This window comes from Pinus tabuliformis, chromosome 7 (genome assembly GCF_031772625.1).
Source record: "Pinus tabuliformis cultivar Carrire ecotype Pingquan chromosome 7, CPIR1, whole genome shotgun sequence".
Classification (NCBI taxonomy): domain Eukaryota; kingdom Viridiplantae; phylum Streptophyta; class Pinopsida; order Pinales; family Pinaceae; genus Pinus; species Pinus tabuliformis.
Window position 1 is genome coordinate 1,256,409,317 of NC_142293.1, and position 15,495 is coordinate 1,256,424,811.

Consider the following 15,495-nt stretch of genomic DNA (forward strand, 5'->3'; position numbering starts at 1 on the left):
TAAATCTATTTCTTAGATGTCACAATAGTTTCATTTCGTATCGACATAAAACTCTTGATGTTGTTTAATGAAAAATTGTGTAAAAGCCATAAGGGAAGACCCAAACCATAGTTAAACTACTAATTTTATTGTGGTTTGTTTCTAAATTTGTGATACTTTGTTTCAAGTTAATACAATCCTTTGTTTTGAATGCATGACTAAGAAATCATCTACTCGATAACAGACTTAAGCTCATGGGAGGCCTCTTGTTGAGTTGTAAGGATATCTAGTTTTGTTTATGTCTCCATTTGCGCATAGCGTGCAAGTATTTTGAAGTTTAGTTTCTCTTAGAATAATTAAATTACATTTAGTATTTGATCATTTAGTATACCAGTTTCAGAGTGCTCATAAAAGAAAATTACCCAAAGCATTTTAACGTCATATGCATTTCCTCTCAGGTTTCATTACTTAGTTAATGTCATAGATGGCAAAAGAAATGTATTTTAGAGTTAGTCATGCGCATTAGTAATCATTTAGAGTTACAAGTTCTCATTTGATTTTTATTTCTGTTAGTAGTTTCTTTCTGCAATTGTAATTAGTTTCTTTTCTTTCTGCAATTAATTTTTCTGATGTAATTTCCTTTTATGCAATTAGAATAGGATTCTATTTCTGGAAAATAGTGTTGTAATGTTTTCAATTCTGCACATAGCATTAGAATCGTTTTCCTGCAATTTAGTATTAGCATTTCCTTTTATGCAAGTAGAAGTAAGTTTTGAATTCTGTAATTAAAATAGACTTTCAATTCTGCAAGCAATAGATTTCAATTCAGTTAAGTAATTTGGTTTTGATGTAACTTTGAATATAAAGAACTTCTGCATGTTTACTCTCTAAATATCCTTTGAACATTTGTCCATAATTAGGATAATTCTGTACTTAGAATAATTCAATCCATGGATAGAATTCCTAGCATATGTAGTGCACATACATCTCACGAGTACACGAACCTTGGTTGGCAATTAATGAAGTAATTTAAGAACAATTAAATTACCCAACACATTCATTATTATTTTCTATGTGTGATGCTAACATAGTTTAGTGTCTCTATCCCATATATTGTATTCCAATTGTCGAACTCATACAAATTAGTCTCTTCTGCATTTTCTATTCATTTGCCAGGGGCGAGGTTCTAGATATTGTTCAATCACTTTTTCTCTCCACAGGATAGCCTTGCAAATAATATGTTTATGGATTTCCTGTAACCTAATTGTTTCCTTCTTTACGACTGCGGTCAAGGTCTTTGTTGCTGAGATTGTGGGTTGTCCGGTGGATTCCCTATTATAATTTGATTTTATGTTAGAATACCCCCTATGGTGTGTGTGTGTATATATGTGTGTGTGTATATATATATATATATATATCGAGAGAGAGAGAGAGAGAGAGAGAGAGAGAGAGAGAGAGCATACACTTGTTATTCACACCAATGATCATGTATAAACATTCTGTTGTTTATTGGAATGGTAATATTAAACATTCTTTGTGATTAATTGTAATTTGTTATTCATAAATATATACCGTTCAATCTAGGTTATAGTTACCAAAGATAGTATTTAATGGCCCTGGTTATATACTTAATGCACTAGACCCTATTTCTAGGATCAACAAATGATAACATATAAATTAAAATAACGTTGACATATTCTGGGATATTACATATGTCTCCCCAACATGTACTCCTACAAGGGATAGAAATAGGCAATGACTTAGGGCTCAACCCATAGTTTTATTAATATTGTAATTCTCCTTCTTTTACAGGCTAGGAAGAGGATACCCACAGTCATAGCTACTTTGTTTAGCTATTGAATTTTATATTTTATGCATGTTTAACCATGAGAATGCTACTATTTCATGGTTTCCAAAACTTTTCTTATACAACTACATAAATTGGAAATTGTCCAATGAATCTTAGCGAGGGAGTGCATGTCTCATCTTGTAGATGGTTCATAAGAACCTTGGAGGAGATAGTGGAAGGTCAGTTGTGGAGTGGGACTTCAGTCAAACTAAGTGATCATCTCGTTCACTAATCAATCAACCCAGAATAGCTAGTGAATTCAGATAATTCAAGGTCCCTAGTTGTGGTGTAGATTCAAAGGCAATGTAACATCAATTATAGACTAGTATTGAGTGTACAATTGTTGCATGCAGTTAGATGATCAACCTTGGGAATTGCGCAATCCATTTTGGAGAAATTCCTAATTAATAGGGGCTCAAGAAGAGACAGAAATTGACTAAGTCTAGGTTAGAGCTTTTCAATGAGAAAAGAGAGGTTATTCAATTGCAGGTTGTGCTCAGTTGAGCAAAACAATTGTAATACAACTTTATTCATCGTCTTAATGCAAATAGGCATTGAGGTTTTTAGCAAATTTCTTTCCCCAGGAAAAACACAGTTTGCATGTCTCAAATTTTTCTTCTAGATTGTGAATTAACTTCTGCAAAGCAGTAGAGTAGGTTTTTTTCTTGTGATTTTGATTAAAACTTCATGAGAAGTTGCAAATCTACACCATAATTTTTACATAACTTATATATTAATTTTTTTTATATTAATAAAAATAATAATTTAAAATAAAGTCATAGTTTTGTTAGTTTTCATGATTTTTTTAAATTTTAGAAATGTGAGATGTACCATGGGGTAAGTAGTTTTATGCTTATCTTTGATTCATTACTATTAGAGTATACAAGTGATTTAATTTATATGGATATTATAGTATATGTTTGGTTAATGAGATACTTCATGCAATCAATAAACATGACTATGCTGCATATACATTGGTATCTTTATTGGACTAAACTTGTTATAGGATGAGATGTGGGTAGTTGAAGGGGAAATTCACTCGAGGGAAGGGTTCTTGATTCAATGAGGATCACTAAATGATCCTAGTGTGTAGGAATTTTGGAAAATATGAAAATATATGTGAAAATGACCTCCAACTTTAATTGGGTAAATGAGTAAAAGGGGAGAGGGTTGTATTTCACTTTAACCTTGTTTTGGAAACTTGTAGTTTCACTGTCAAACTGAATATCTCCCTTGTATTGCAAAGGGTAAGGCCAGGAGACAACTTTGAAAATTTGTTATATTAATATGCATTAAAAAAGAAGAAGTTTTACAAATTCCCACCGTAGATCTCCTGATATATGCAATGTCCTAAAGCATAATACTAGATATACTTCTACCATAAACTTTGTGGAAGCTTAAACAGATATGAGCATCATCAAGCATGAACATATATAAATGAGAATGAGAAGTAATCAACCATAACACAAAAGATATATCACTGGGGAAAGCACCAGCCTAAAACCCCAACTCTGTATTATCATACAAGTGGAAATCTTGTTCAAGTTACAAAAAGAATCAGCTCTCAAGCTATCCTGCTCTCTCTGTAATCAACTAATACAACTCACAGACTCAATAGACATAGAATATATCTTCCTCAAGCCCTCCAGGCCTCTTATTTCCTTGCACAGTTTTGATTGGGGTCCAATGATATCACATGTGTGAATTGGCCTCATCACACTCACTGTAACCTCAGGTTCAATTGCGTAATCCATAAGGAACAATATTCCTTTTGCATGCAAGGAATATTCACCAAGGAATATCCTAGCAACTGATAGTACATTGTCCCTCCATCTGATCTCAATTGAGTCTCTGAATGAACTGACATGCATGAGTTATCCAAGAGTGAATACTCAGTTATTTGAATTACAATAGTTACATGCATGCAAGCATTAACTAACTGAACTCTCATTAATTTAACAAATTGTTGAATTAATCTATCTGGACTTGACTAAGTTAAACTAAGTCAACTAATTACAACTTAATATTACAACTCACCCTTATCTCTTTAACTGATGGATAAATTCCTCAATCAAAGGAGAAACTGTTGCATATCCTCACATAGACTTCAAGTTTGATTTTCCTTAGCTAATTAACTCAAAATGAATTAATTAATTAATTTCCAAACTGTTGTTGATATCAAATTCGAATTTTACTTCCTGTGTTTAGTCCAGAGACTAACTAAAATAAGAAGGGATCCCGAAATTCTATTTTTAGAAAAGTTATTTTTAGCACTTTCACTTTTCACCCATTGTTGCTAAGATCACCAATGGTTGAACTTCTATTTATAACAGTGCTATTTTTAGCATTTTCTATTTTTAGCATTTCTTTTTGCACGCTTTTCAAAACTCCCTCTCAACAAGAAATGTATTATCGGTAACCCCGATCCTGTCTTTGTGGAACTCGAACTTGCATTTTGACAATGCCTTAGTCAAAATATCTGCATCCTGCTCCTCGATCGAAACATACTGCAACATCATGATCCTCTTGACCACACAGTCCCGTAGATGATGGTAACAGATATCTATATGCTTGGACCTGTCATGAAACACTAGATTCTCAGAGAGTTTTATGCAACTTTGATTATCATAGTATATCACTGTAGGATCCATCATCTGACCAAACAATCCCACTAGAATCTTCCGCATCCAAATGGCCTCGCATGCTGCTGGATTGGTAGCCATGTATTCAGCCTCTACTGATCTAAATGCAACTGATATTCGTTTCCTACTGTACCAAGAAACTGAAACCGAACCAAGGTTGAAGATTCCTCCAGAAGTGCTCTTCCAGTCTAATAGACTACCTGCCCAATCCATATTTGTGAGGCCTTGTAGCTTTACTCCCTCTGTCCATATGTACCATAATCTGTACTGTGTAGTGCCTCTGAGATATCTCAGCACATGCTTCACTTCCTTCCAAAACAACTTGGTAGGATGAACCATAGCTTGACTCAGCTAGTTCATCGCAAGGCATAAGTCGGGTCGTGTTTTCACCAAATACATGAGTGAACCCACCAGCTGCTGATAAACAGTAGCAGCTACTACCTCACATAAAGTATCATCCTCCTTCCTGTAGTTCCCAACTAAAGGAGTCTGCATGGGTTTGCACTTCTCCATGTGAAAGCACCTGAGTATCTCATTGGCATACTTGCCTTGAGAAACAAATATTTCCCCATCTTCCTGCCACACTTCCATGCCTAGAAGGTAGTGAATGAGGCCCATGTCATTCATCTCAAACTTTCTTGCAAGGTCCTCCTTGTAAGACTGTATCAGCTGGTCATCACCTGTCAAAATTAGATCATCAACATAAAGTACAATAATCAATGTCTTACCATCTACCATGATGTGGTATAGGTTCGCATTTGCTTCACTCTTGGTGAAGCCCAACCCGGTGAAATAGTTGTGCTTCATCCCATACAGTGCTTGCTTGAGTCGGCAAACATGCCACTCGCGATCGAAGGTCTCAAATCCTTCAGGCTGCTCAATGTATACCTCTTCCTCAATCTTCCCATTGAGGAGCGTCGTCTTCACGTCTTTATAATGAATCTTCCAACCCATATGAGCTGATAGAGCTAGCATCGATCTGATAGATGAGTACCTTGCTATGGGAGCAAAGGTCTCATTGTAGTCGATCCCCTCAACCTGTGAGAAACCTCGAGCAACAAACCTTGCCTTTTGTTTCTCAACACTGCCATCAGCTACTTGCTTTACCTTGTAAAGCCATCGGGAACTAACCACTGACTTGTCCCCATGTCTAGGGACAACATCCTACACATTGTTATGTATGATAAAATTGTACTCTTCTACCATTACATCAACCCAGACTGGTTGCTGCACTGCCTCCTGAAAAGAAGAAGGTTCGGTCGCTACACTCCGCAACCAGAGCCATGTAGCTAGTGTATCTCTCGGGAGATCTCCTCTGCCTGCACTGAGAGGATGGCTGCCCCACATTCTCTCTCCCAGCTAGCATCAATCTATCAGCTTCCCGCAAATGTTTATGCCCGTAATCTCCAGAAGTGTTGGTCTCCACTACTGGATCCTTTGCATGTGGCTAATCCACATCATTAAGAGGCTCCTCCTCCTTTGGAACTAAAGGTTCCTCATCGCCATGCAACTTGAGCTCCCTCTCAAGTGACACTTGCATGTATCTCTGCTTGTTGAACTTCAGATCCCTGCGCACTATGGTCCTCTGACTGGCAAGCAGAAACACACGGTAGTTGTGGGTGTTATCGAGAAAAATAGTGTCCATTCAAAGCTGCTAGTCCCACTAAGACGGGTAGCTATCTTAGAAACAAATAGATTAAATTTTCTTGGAAAGACAATACATGGAAAGATGTTCTGATGTCGAACATGGAAATACATCACCTGATTACCAACCAATGATGTAAGCTGTTAACAGACGCAAGAGGAATTATCGATGATGATGATGACCCTCAAGGTACTACAGTACAATTCACGTGGTGCGAATACATGAGTTGATGTCGAACACCACGTAAAATCTTTCGATCGAAGGCCATTGATGTAAACCTATCGCTGGAAGTGGGAAACTTTCCATTGAGGCATGCAAGCTTCAAATTACTGAAAAAGTTGTCCCTAAGTCAACTTCTTGCATAATGAGCTGATGTCAACAAGAAGTGACCTGTCGTAGGAGGGCCTTAATGAATCCCACATATATGATACGGAATGGAGCAAATGGTTTTGTGGAGGTGAAAACAATCTGATGATACAAGGTTCAGGGTGGTGGTCATGAAAAATGGAGAGTGAAGGTATTGCAGCGGATGAGATGTTAGCTAGGTTGGTGAATTCTCTGAGCGACTTCTCTTGAACATATCGGCGACATTGAAATGGATTGGTAGCATTAACCCCAAGGTGGATGGTACGGTGGACCAATGGTGATATCGTCGACAAACGAATAACCCAACCCAACTCAATCATGGTGATGGAGTGAAAGTTTCATGTTCAAGAGCGACCTACTACCAATGAAGCTATTCAATTTTTATTCCCTTTTCCCCCAATCATTGCTGACTAGTACCTCTTTATTTTTGTCAAGCTTGAGGAGGATAACATATGCTTGTTCTATAATTTTCCCTTCGAGAAAACCTGTCGCTATGTTTTAACAAGCCTAGTGACAGCGAAACTCACTCTTGTCTGTAATGGACAAGTTTGTCGCTATTTTTTTAATGAGTTTAACGACAAAGATAACTCTGTCCTTTTCAATTTTAGAGAGTCTAAAAAGGGACGTAAAGGCAACTCTAGTGGTCCTTTTTCGTAATGTAATCCCTTTAGTCCGAAAAAGTATAAAATAATACGAAAGGGGTAACTTTTTCAATAGTTTTAACGAGCCAAACAAGACAAGCACTCGATCTTTTTGTGTAATAATCCCTCAAGTCCAAAAAGATTAAAATCTAGAGGAGGGATGGCACTTCCGATCACTTTAATGAGTTGGAGAGGCCAACTTCTCGGCAATCTTTTAATATTTTATGTGTTAGATGAAAAAAGCTTAAAGGAGACTCATTTTTTGAGGAACGAGTGATGTTTTTGGATAGAAACTAGTTCCAGGTAAAGTTTGGAACTTTTCAATCACGATAGTGTAAAGAAGGTGGCTAATAGAATCACTCGTCGCAGTTGTTCCTCAAAAGGGTAAAAAATCAAATGGAGGTGTATGATCGGCTAAAAAAGAGTGGAGGTGATGGTAAGAACACGACCAAGGTTCAAAAGCTGATAATTATGCGATCGCAAAGATTATTTACTGAAGGTGGGGTTCATTTTTTAATGAGCTTAAACTCTGTGGGAACATTTGCTCATCGCTAGGTTTATTTTTTAACGAGCTTGAACTTTGCTTAAAACTACTCATGGCTAGGTTTATTTTTTAACGAGCTTGAACTTCGCGTAAAACTGCTCCTGTTCCTTTTTATGTAAGCTAGGAACAACCAAACTATAAAGCTAAAAAGCTAAAAATGCTAAAAAGCTAAAAAAATGAGATTGGTCGTTTTTGCTTGTATAAAAAGGTTTTCATGCCCCCAGCATAAAAAAAAAGTCTTCAGTAACCATATGGAAACTTACTATAGTTAAGCAAGATGATTTTCTATCAGTACTTAGACAAAACACTTCCTGCACTTTGTCTACCAAATAGACAAAGGTGAAAGGTCACCCAGACCAATCACATAACTTACAGGGAAACTTATCTCTATAGCTGGGTTTGTCCGCAAAATAGACAAGGGTGCATGCCCCCTAAGCTTTTTTACATTCACCAGACTACTCACGGTAATTAGGTGGATGGAATGAAAGTTCCTTTATGAGATAAAGTGAAAGACTCGACTTGGAACTTTGCTCAGCCTTGTTTTATATTTTAACGAGCTTGACACAAGACAAGAAATTATGCTCAGATCCTTGGTTTCATTTTTTAACGAGGTTGACACCAGTCAACGAACTATCCTCTAGCGACCTTTGATCACAACTCATAAGGGGTCATGAAGGAAAGAGCCAGTTCCAATGCCCCCGGTACATGATGTACAACATCACTGAGTTGATCGTCAGATGATGTAGGTATGGTAGGGCTTGGGGGCAATACCTCATGATGATCCACATTATCAAAATGGTCAGAGTTCTTCTTAATCTTTGATGATGTAGAATATATCATATGACAGGTTTCCAATGTGGCCACTTACGCCAAATTACTTGGCTGCGGGAGGGAAAAAGTACCCATTAAGAAAGGGTCTCTTAGGAGACCTACTCTGATATTTTGAATCGATTGAGAGCTTCCATGGATCAATGGAATGCTTCCAGTAACTGTTAGCTCTACCATGTTTTGCAACTTTTGATGGATAAAAATCGGTTGGGCAGTGTTGATTTTGGTTGCAAAGGAGCTCACAACAGTTTATTTTATCCTTCCCCTTTATTTGCCTTATTCCCTTATAACTCCCGCTACCTCCGTTTTCTCCTTCCTCTTCATTTTCCTTACCCTTCCTTAACCCCGTTATTACCATTTTCCTCTATAATCTTATGAAACCCCGTATAAACCTATTTTTCGTTTAGCCCCGGGCGCTAAGGTTTAAAAGCACATACAACTATGTGCCTTCGCAAATCACATAACCCACCAAGACCCTTCCCTGTCACATCAAGCAATAAGCACGTGCTGTAATACTAGGACCGTCTGATCATTTCCCGCGGATCTAACGATGTTTGCAGCTCCCGCCCACACAATCTGCACGCACATTAGTCAATAGGGAAGGTGGTTTTCTGCCAGACCTACCTGCCATGTGTCGCCGTTAGACTAGATCGCGCCGCCGCATACGGATACCACCTCCTCCGATAGGTGGTGCGATAAAACCACTTACCGCCACCATACCCTCCTCCCGCGCGTTATCTCCTGCACACCTTCCACTTGCGATCACTGTTGGATCTGCCCACCCGCGATCCGATGGCTCGCGATACACTCCGCCTGCTTCTCCTGATAGCCCCTACAATTCATCCTTTGTCGTCCATCTATTGGATCTGATGGCCAGTAATTGTACTCGTTATAGTCATGCCTCTCCCATTCCATCCATGCCTTTAACCTGTTCTATGTTTCCAAAGGAAGAAGGCGGCCAGTGTTTCAGCTCCCAGCGTAATAAATCCTCAGCAACTGCATTTAAGAGACAGAATGGCCAAAGGACAAAAAGGACACCCTCGAGCAGTTGAAGCATTTATCAGTGATGGAGCATGTTCCATAGTATACGCCACCTTCTCAGAGGAAGACTGCAGAGCACCAGAAAAGGCCGATTTTGTTCATTAAAACACACAGTTTGCAGCAGAGACCCATATCTGATTGTAAATGTGGTTGGTGGTCAGTTATGACCCCTCCACACATAGCATAGCAAAGAAATTTTGTAAACAAACTCTACATATACCCAAAAGTAAGATGTGTTGGAGGTTGATGAATGTTATTTTGATGTAAAGCTCAACTTCTGGAGACTATAACTACTATGATACCTGCAGCTTCTCATCTTCATTTTCAGCTAATGCAAGCTTCTTTTGCTGTTAATTGCTCACTTTCCACTTCTTCTTCTTTTTTCCAGGCTGTGCCTGTTATGCATTTATTCATGTGCTGTTGATGTTTAGCATTAGAGGGGTTGTCATCCCACCTCTGTGTTAGAATCTAGCTTATATCATTAAATTTGTATGCAGGTTTCTATTATTTTAATGCTAGAGAGTGTCATCCTATCTGTGCATTAGGAAATAGATTTGCAGACCTCCTTACTGGTTGCAGCTGGCCATCACAGGGTCTTGTGCAACTGTTCATGTGATCATTATTCTCCATCATCATGTTTTCCTTAAACTATGAGTGTTTGGTGGTCTAAAGCCTTGTAGTATGGGGGTGTTCACCCATGTCTGGGGTTAAGCATAGTAGAAGTGGTTATCTAGCTTGAATATGCATCATTCCTACCATTCATCCACCATTTTCCAACATTTTTGTTGAGTTTGTAATGTTCCCGAGCATCTCTAATATACAACCTAGGAGAGTTTCTTGGGGTGATAACATTAATTGGCGCCTTTGCCGAGGAGAGGAGAATTGAAGCTCAACTTCCCTGGGAAAATGACACAATTCCAAGATTTGATGATAGACAAGGTTTGGGCACATAATCTTGTTGTAATCATCTATCTGGCGACTCCACTGGAGGAAGACCAACCTTTGGCGACTCCACATTGAAGTTCTGGCTCAGTTTGTGAGACACACTCAAAGAAATCCTCAGAAATCACAAACTGAACTAGTGCCTGACCCTGAGAGGACTGTCAAATCGAAGAAAGCTTCACAAAAAGGGGCATCAAGATCAAGTAAGCCCAAGAAATCTTATTGGTCTCTGCATGAGGAGTTTTTAGTTCAAAATACACAATTTGAAGAGTTAGAGCCTAGTGTTGCTAGTGAACAAATACCTGCAGAGATTAATACATCCCCTTGTGTAGTTAGTTTCCCTTTGAATCTCGTTCAAGGAAAACTTCCCATTTAGTCTAAAACATCCCTTTGTCTCTGTCGTCCATCACATTACTTCCTATCATTCAATCTGCTAGTATCACTCCACATATCCCAATTATGGCAGGCCAGCAAGCACCCACGAAGATAGAAAGAATTGTTGCTGCTAGATATGGACATTTAGTCTTGCCTGTTCCTTTAAATCCTATGCTTGTGGGAGAATATCAGAAATATATGCCTAAATTCACTAGTACAAAGGGAGTAATAGCAAAAGAACACCTTGAAGCTTTTTACAATTATGATGATAATTTAGATATAAGTGAGAATGATGTGTGGATGAGAGTATTTGTCCAGAGCCTTGATGGAGAGGCCAGGAAGTGGTTCAGAGAATTGCCCTAGAGATCTATAACAGATATTGAAGCCTTAGATGATGCTTTTTTGAAGCACTGGGGAGATAAAAAAGACTTGTTGTGTTATCATACATAGTTTGGTAATCTAAAGAGGGAAAATGGGGAATCATTTCCTGATTTCAATAAGAGATTCAATCGTATGTATAGTAAGATACCAGCTGAGGTAAAGCTTACCCCCACCTCTGCCAAAATCACTTATGCCAATGATTTTGACTCTGATTTCTACCTGTTATTGAGAGAAAGGAGATGTGCTACGCTGGCAGACATGCAGGATGCATCCCTAGAAGTAGAGTCTAATATCATGGCTACATAAAAGCTCAAAAGTCAAGCTAATAGAAGGAGGCAGAGAGGTCAGGCTTCTACTTCCTCTGCATCATCTTCAAAGCCTAAATTAGACAAAATGACTAAGATGATATACTCATTGGTTGTTGAAATTTCTAAGCTAAAGTTTGAGAAAAATTCAGGTAAAACAAGGCAGCAAAACACGTTTGCTCCAAGAAATCAGAATCCATTCAGAAGAGAAAATGAGAAGCTACAAATTATTCAGAGGGGTGAAGAATCTAAAGAAGGTCATAAAGTTAAATATCCTTTCCAAAATGTAGTCATGGAGGAGGAACAATTTGAAGATGAGGATGAAATTCACTGCATGGAAGATAAAGGTAGTGTTGCATTTTTTACATTGGCTGCTTATGAAGAATCATTGCTGCAAGAACAAGACAGTCAAGAATGGGAAAAAGAAGCTGTTCTACAAACTGGGGACCAGCAAAGATACAATCTGATGTCAAATGCAAAAAATTTCAAGGAGAATCCTGTCCAAAGATCTGTTTTCCAAACAGGGTCATGAAATATCAGACAGAGAAGACCAGCAGCTGATCCAGTCATCCTCAAAGCTCCAGTTCAAGAAGTAAAGGGTTCTGATAAGTTACCTTCTTCTTTCAGCTTTGAGTCAGAAGTTCAAAAATTGAAAATATCTGTGCCTCTAGTAGAGTTGGTGAAGAGTGAAGTATTTAGAAACCCTATCCTTGAAGCCCTTGAACTAGAAACCATACAAACCTCCACTGACTCTGTCAATTTGCAAGATGACAAGCCTGCCATTGTGCTTAGCTGTATGATTGAACCTACTGATAATAATTCTCCATTTTTTTTATGTTTCATTGACCATTCAGGACAAAATCCTTCACAGTTTCCTACTGGACACAGGGGCCAGCCACAATCTAATGCCTAATGTTGTCATGGAAGAGTTAGGCATTAATATCACTATACCCTATCATGATTTATTCTCTTTTGATTCAAGGAAAGTGAAATGTCTTGGATTGATTAAAGATATGGCTATTACATTAACTCAGCTGCCCATGAAGAGTATGATGATGGATATTGTGGTAGCAGATGTCCCTCCCAAGTTTGGCATGCTGTTGTCTAGAGGGTGGATTAAGACACTAGGTGGGACTTTACAGAATGATCTATCTTATGCCACTATCCCAGTGTTTGGAGGAGAAATCAGGAGATTTTACAGAGAAGCACAGTTGGCATACATCATCAGTGATGAGAAGAATCCTACCAATCATCCCATATATGCAGTGGACACTGATTTTGGAGCATGTATTCTCCAAATAGAAGAGTCTCAGAAGGCCTCAATGCAGATTAGGAAACCAACAGTTCAGGCCGAAGAAGAGCAAGGAAGTCAGGTTTGGGAGATGTTCTTTGATGGAGCATGTTCCAGGGAAACTGCAGGAGCAGGGGTGGTGCTAGTGTCTCCAGAACAAGAAAGCATTCAACTGTCTTTTAAGCTGGTTTTTCAAGTCACAAACAATATAGCAGAATATGAAGCTCTGCTATTGGGCCTTAATGTAGCAAAAGATAGAGGAATCAAGAACATAAAGGTGTTTGGAGATGCTGATTTGATCATTCAGCAAGTAAATAAAACATTTCAAGCAAAGCACCCAAGGCTGAAAGCATACAGAGATGAGGTATGGAGAATCAGAGATTCTTTTGATTATTTCTGTATTTCATATATTCCTAGAGCCCAAAATCAGCTTGCTGATTCCCTTGCTGTGTCTGCTAGTCTATTTATTCCTCCCATGCCTCCCAGACTAGTTTATGAAGTCCAAATGAAATACAGACCATCCTTGCCTGATAATGTCCACCATTGGAAAGTTTTTGATAATGATGGTGAGATAAATAGGTTTCTTCAAGTCATTGATGAGTTTTCTGAAATGCAAATTGATCAAGAAAATGAAGCTTTGCAAGAAAGCCCCCAATCCCAGCTTAGAAATAAAATAGGTAAAGCAAGCATTGTCCAGCTTCCTAGTAATCATATTCCAAAGGGTCTAATTCCTCTCGAGAGACTATTTGACCAAAATGATGTGCCTTACAAGGCTGCCCAAAAAGAAGACCAATCTATAGTCTGTAAGCATGATATAAGAAGTCCAGATCAACCTAGATATGTAAATCTGTCCACTCATCTGTCTGTTGATCAAAGTGCTGAATACTGCAATTTAATGAGGCAATTTGCTGATGTGTTTTCCTGGGAGTATAGTGGTCTGAAAACGTATGATAAGAACACAATTCAGCATAAAATCCCTATGGAGAAAGACACTATTCCTTTCAAACAGAAGCTGAGACTGATAAACCCTGTGCTTCTTCCACTGATTGAAAAAGAAATTAAAAAATTGTTGGCTGCGAAGATTATAGTTCCTCTCAGATACTCAAAATGGGTAGCCAATCTAGTAGTGGTGAGGAAGAAAAGTGGAGAAATTAGACTGTGTGTTGATTTTAGAAACTTGAACAAATTCTCTAATAAAGATAACTATCCTCTACCCAAGATGGAGCATTTGCTACAAAAAGTCTCAGGAGCCAAAGTACTGTCTTTCTTGGATGGTTTTTCAGGCTTTAATCAGATTGTTGTGCATCTAGATGACCAAGAGAAGACTGCATTCACCACTCCTTTGGGCACTTTTATGTATTCCAAGATGCCTTTTAGATTGATGAATGCTAGAACAACCTTTCAGAGGGCTATGGATATAGCATTTGTGGGAGAGAAGGATAAATTTGTCCTTATCTACCTTGATGACATAACAATGTACTCTAGCAGCCATCAAACCCATTTGCAACACTTGAAAAGGGTGTTTCTGAAGTGTAGAAGGTTTGGGATTTCAATCAATCCTAAAAAGTCACAATTTGCTTTAGAATAAGGCAAGCTGTTAGGACATGTGGTGTCTGCTGCAGGTGTCCGAATTGACCCAGAAAGAGTAAAAGCAATACCGACTTTGTTTGTCCCTAGATCAAAAAAAGATATTCAGTACTTTTTGAGCAAAATTAATTTTGTAAGAAGGTTTATTCCAAATTTTGAAGAATTGGTGAAGCATATTACCTCCATGTTAAAGAAAGGAGCATAGGTTAGATGGACTGATGCAGCAAGAAAATCATTTGAGTCTATTAAAAAAGCTATTATGGAGGCTCCCACTTTGATAAGTCCATATTACAGCAAGGAGTTCCATGTATTCTCATTTTCCTCTAAGGACACCATTGCAACAGTTTTATTGCAAGCAGATGAAAAAGGTTCAGAGCATCTGGTGGCATTTTTCAGCAAAAACTTGAGGGATTTTGAACTAAGGTATGATATTATTGAAAAATATGCATATGTCCTTATCAAATCCTTAAAAGCTTTCGGAGTTTATATCTTGCATTCCAAGATAATTGCATATGTACCCTCTGTTGCAATAAAATATGTCTTGACACAACCTGATGCTGATGGAAGAAGGGAAAAATGGATTGCAAAGATGATATAATTTAATATAGAACTGAAGCCCACCATGCCGATCAAAGGTCAAGGTCTTGCCAAGTTATTTGCTGAATAAAATTGCAGATCTTTAGATATTGATTTCCTGTGCACAATTGCAGAAAATGGTCACGCAGAAGAAGAAGAAATAGTTGAACCACAGAGGAAGCAGTCAGTGGCCGAGAATCTAGCTTCTTGTAATTGGTATGCTGAAATAATTAATTTCTTGCTGAAGCTAGAAATCCCTTCAGGATTTACTCAAATTCAAGCCAGAACTTTGAAGCTTAGGGTAGTTAAATATTGCATTATTGAAAATCTGCTCTACTAGAGGGATCCATCTGGAGTGCTTTTGAGGTTTCTGGACAATGAACAATCAAAAGAAGTTATGCAGCAATTTCATTCCAACACGTGTGGAGGGCACCATTATTGGAAAACTACAGCTCATAAAATTCTTAGAGCTGGGTACTATTGGCCCACTTTATTTTCTGATG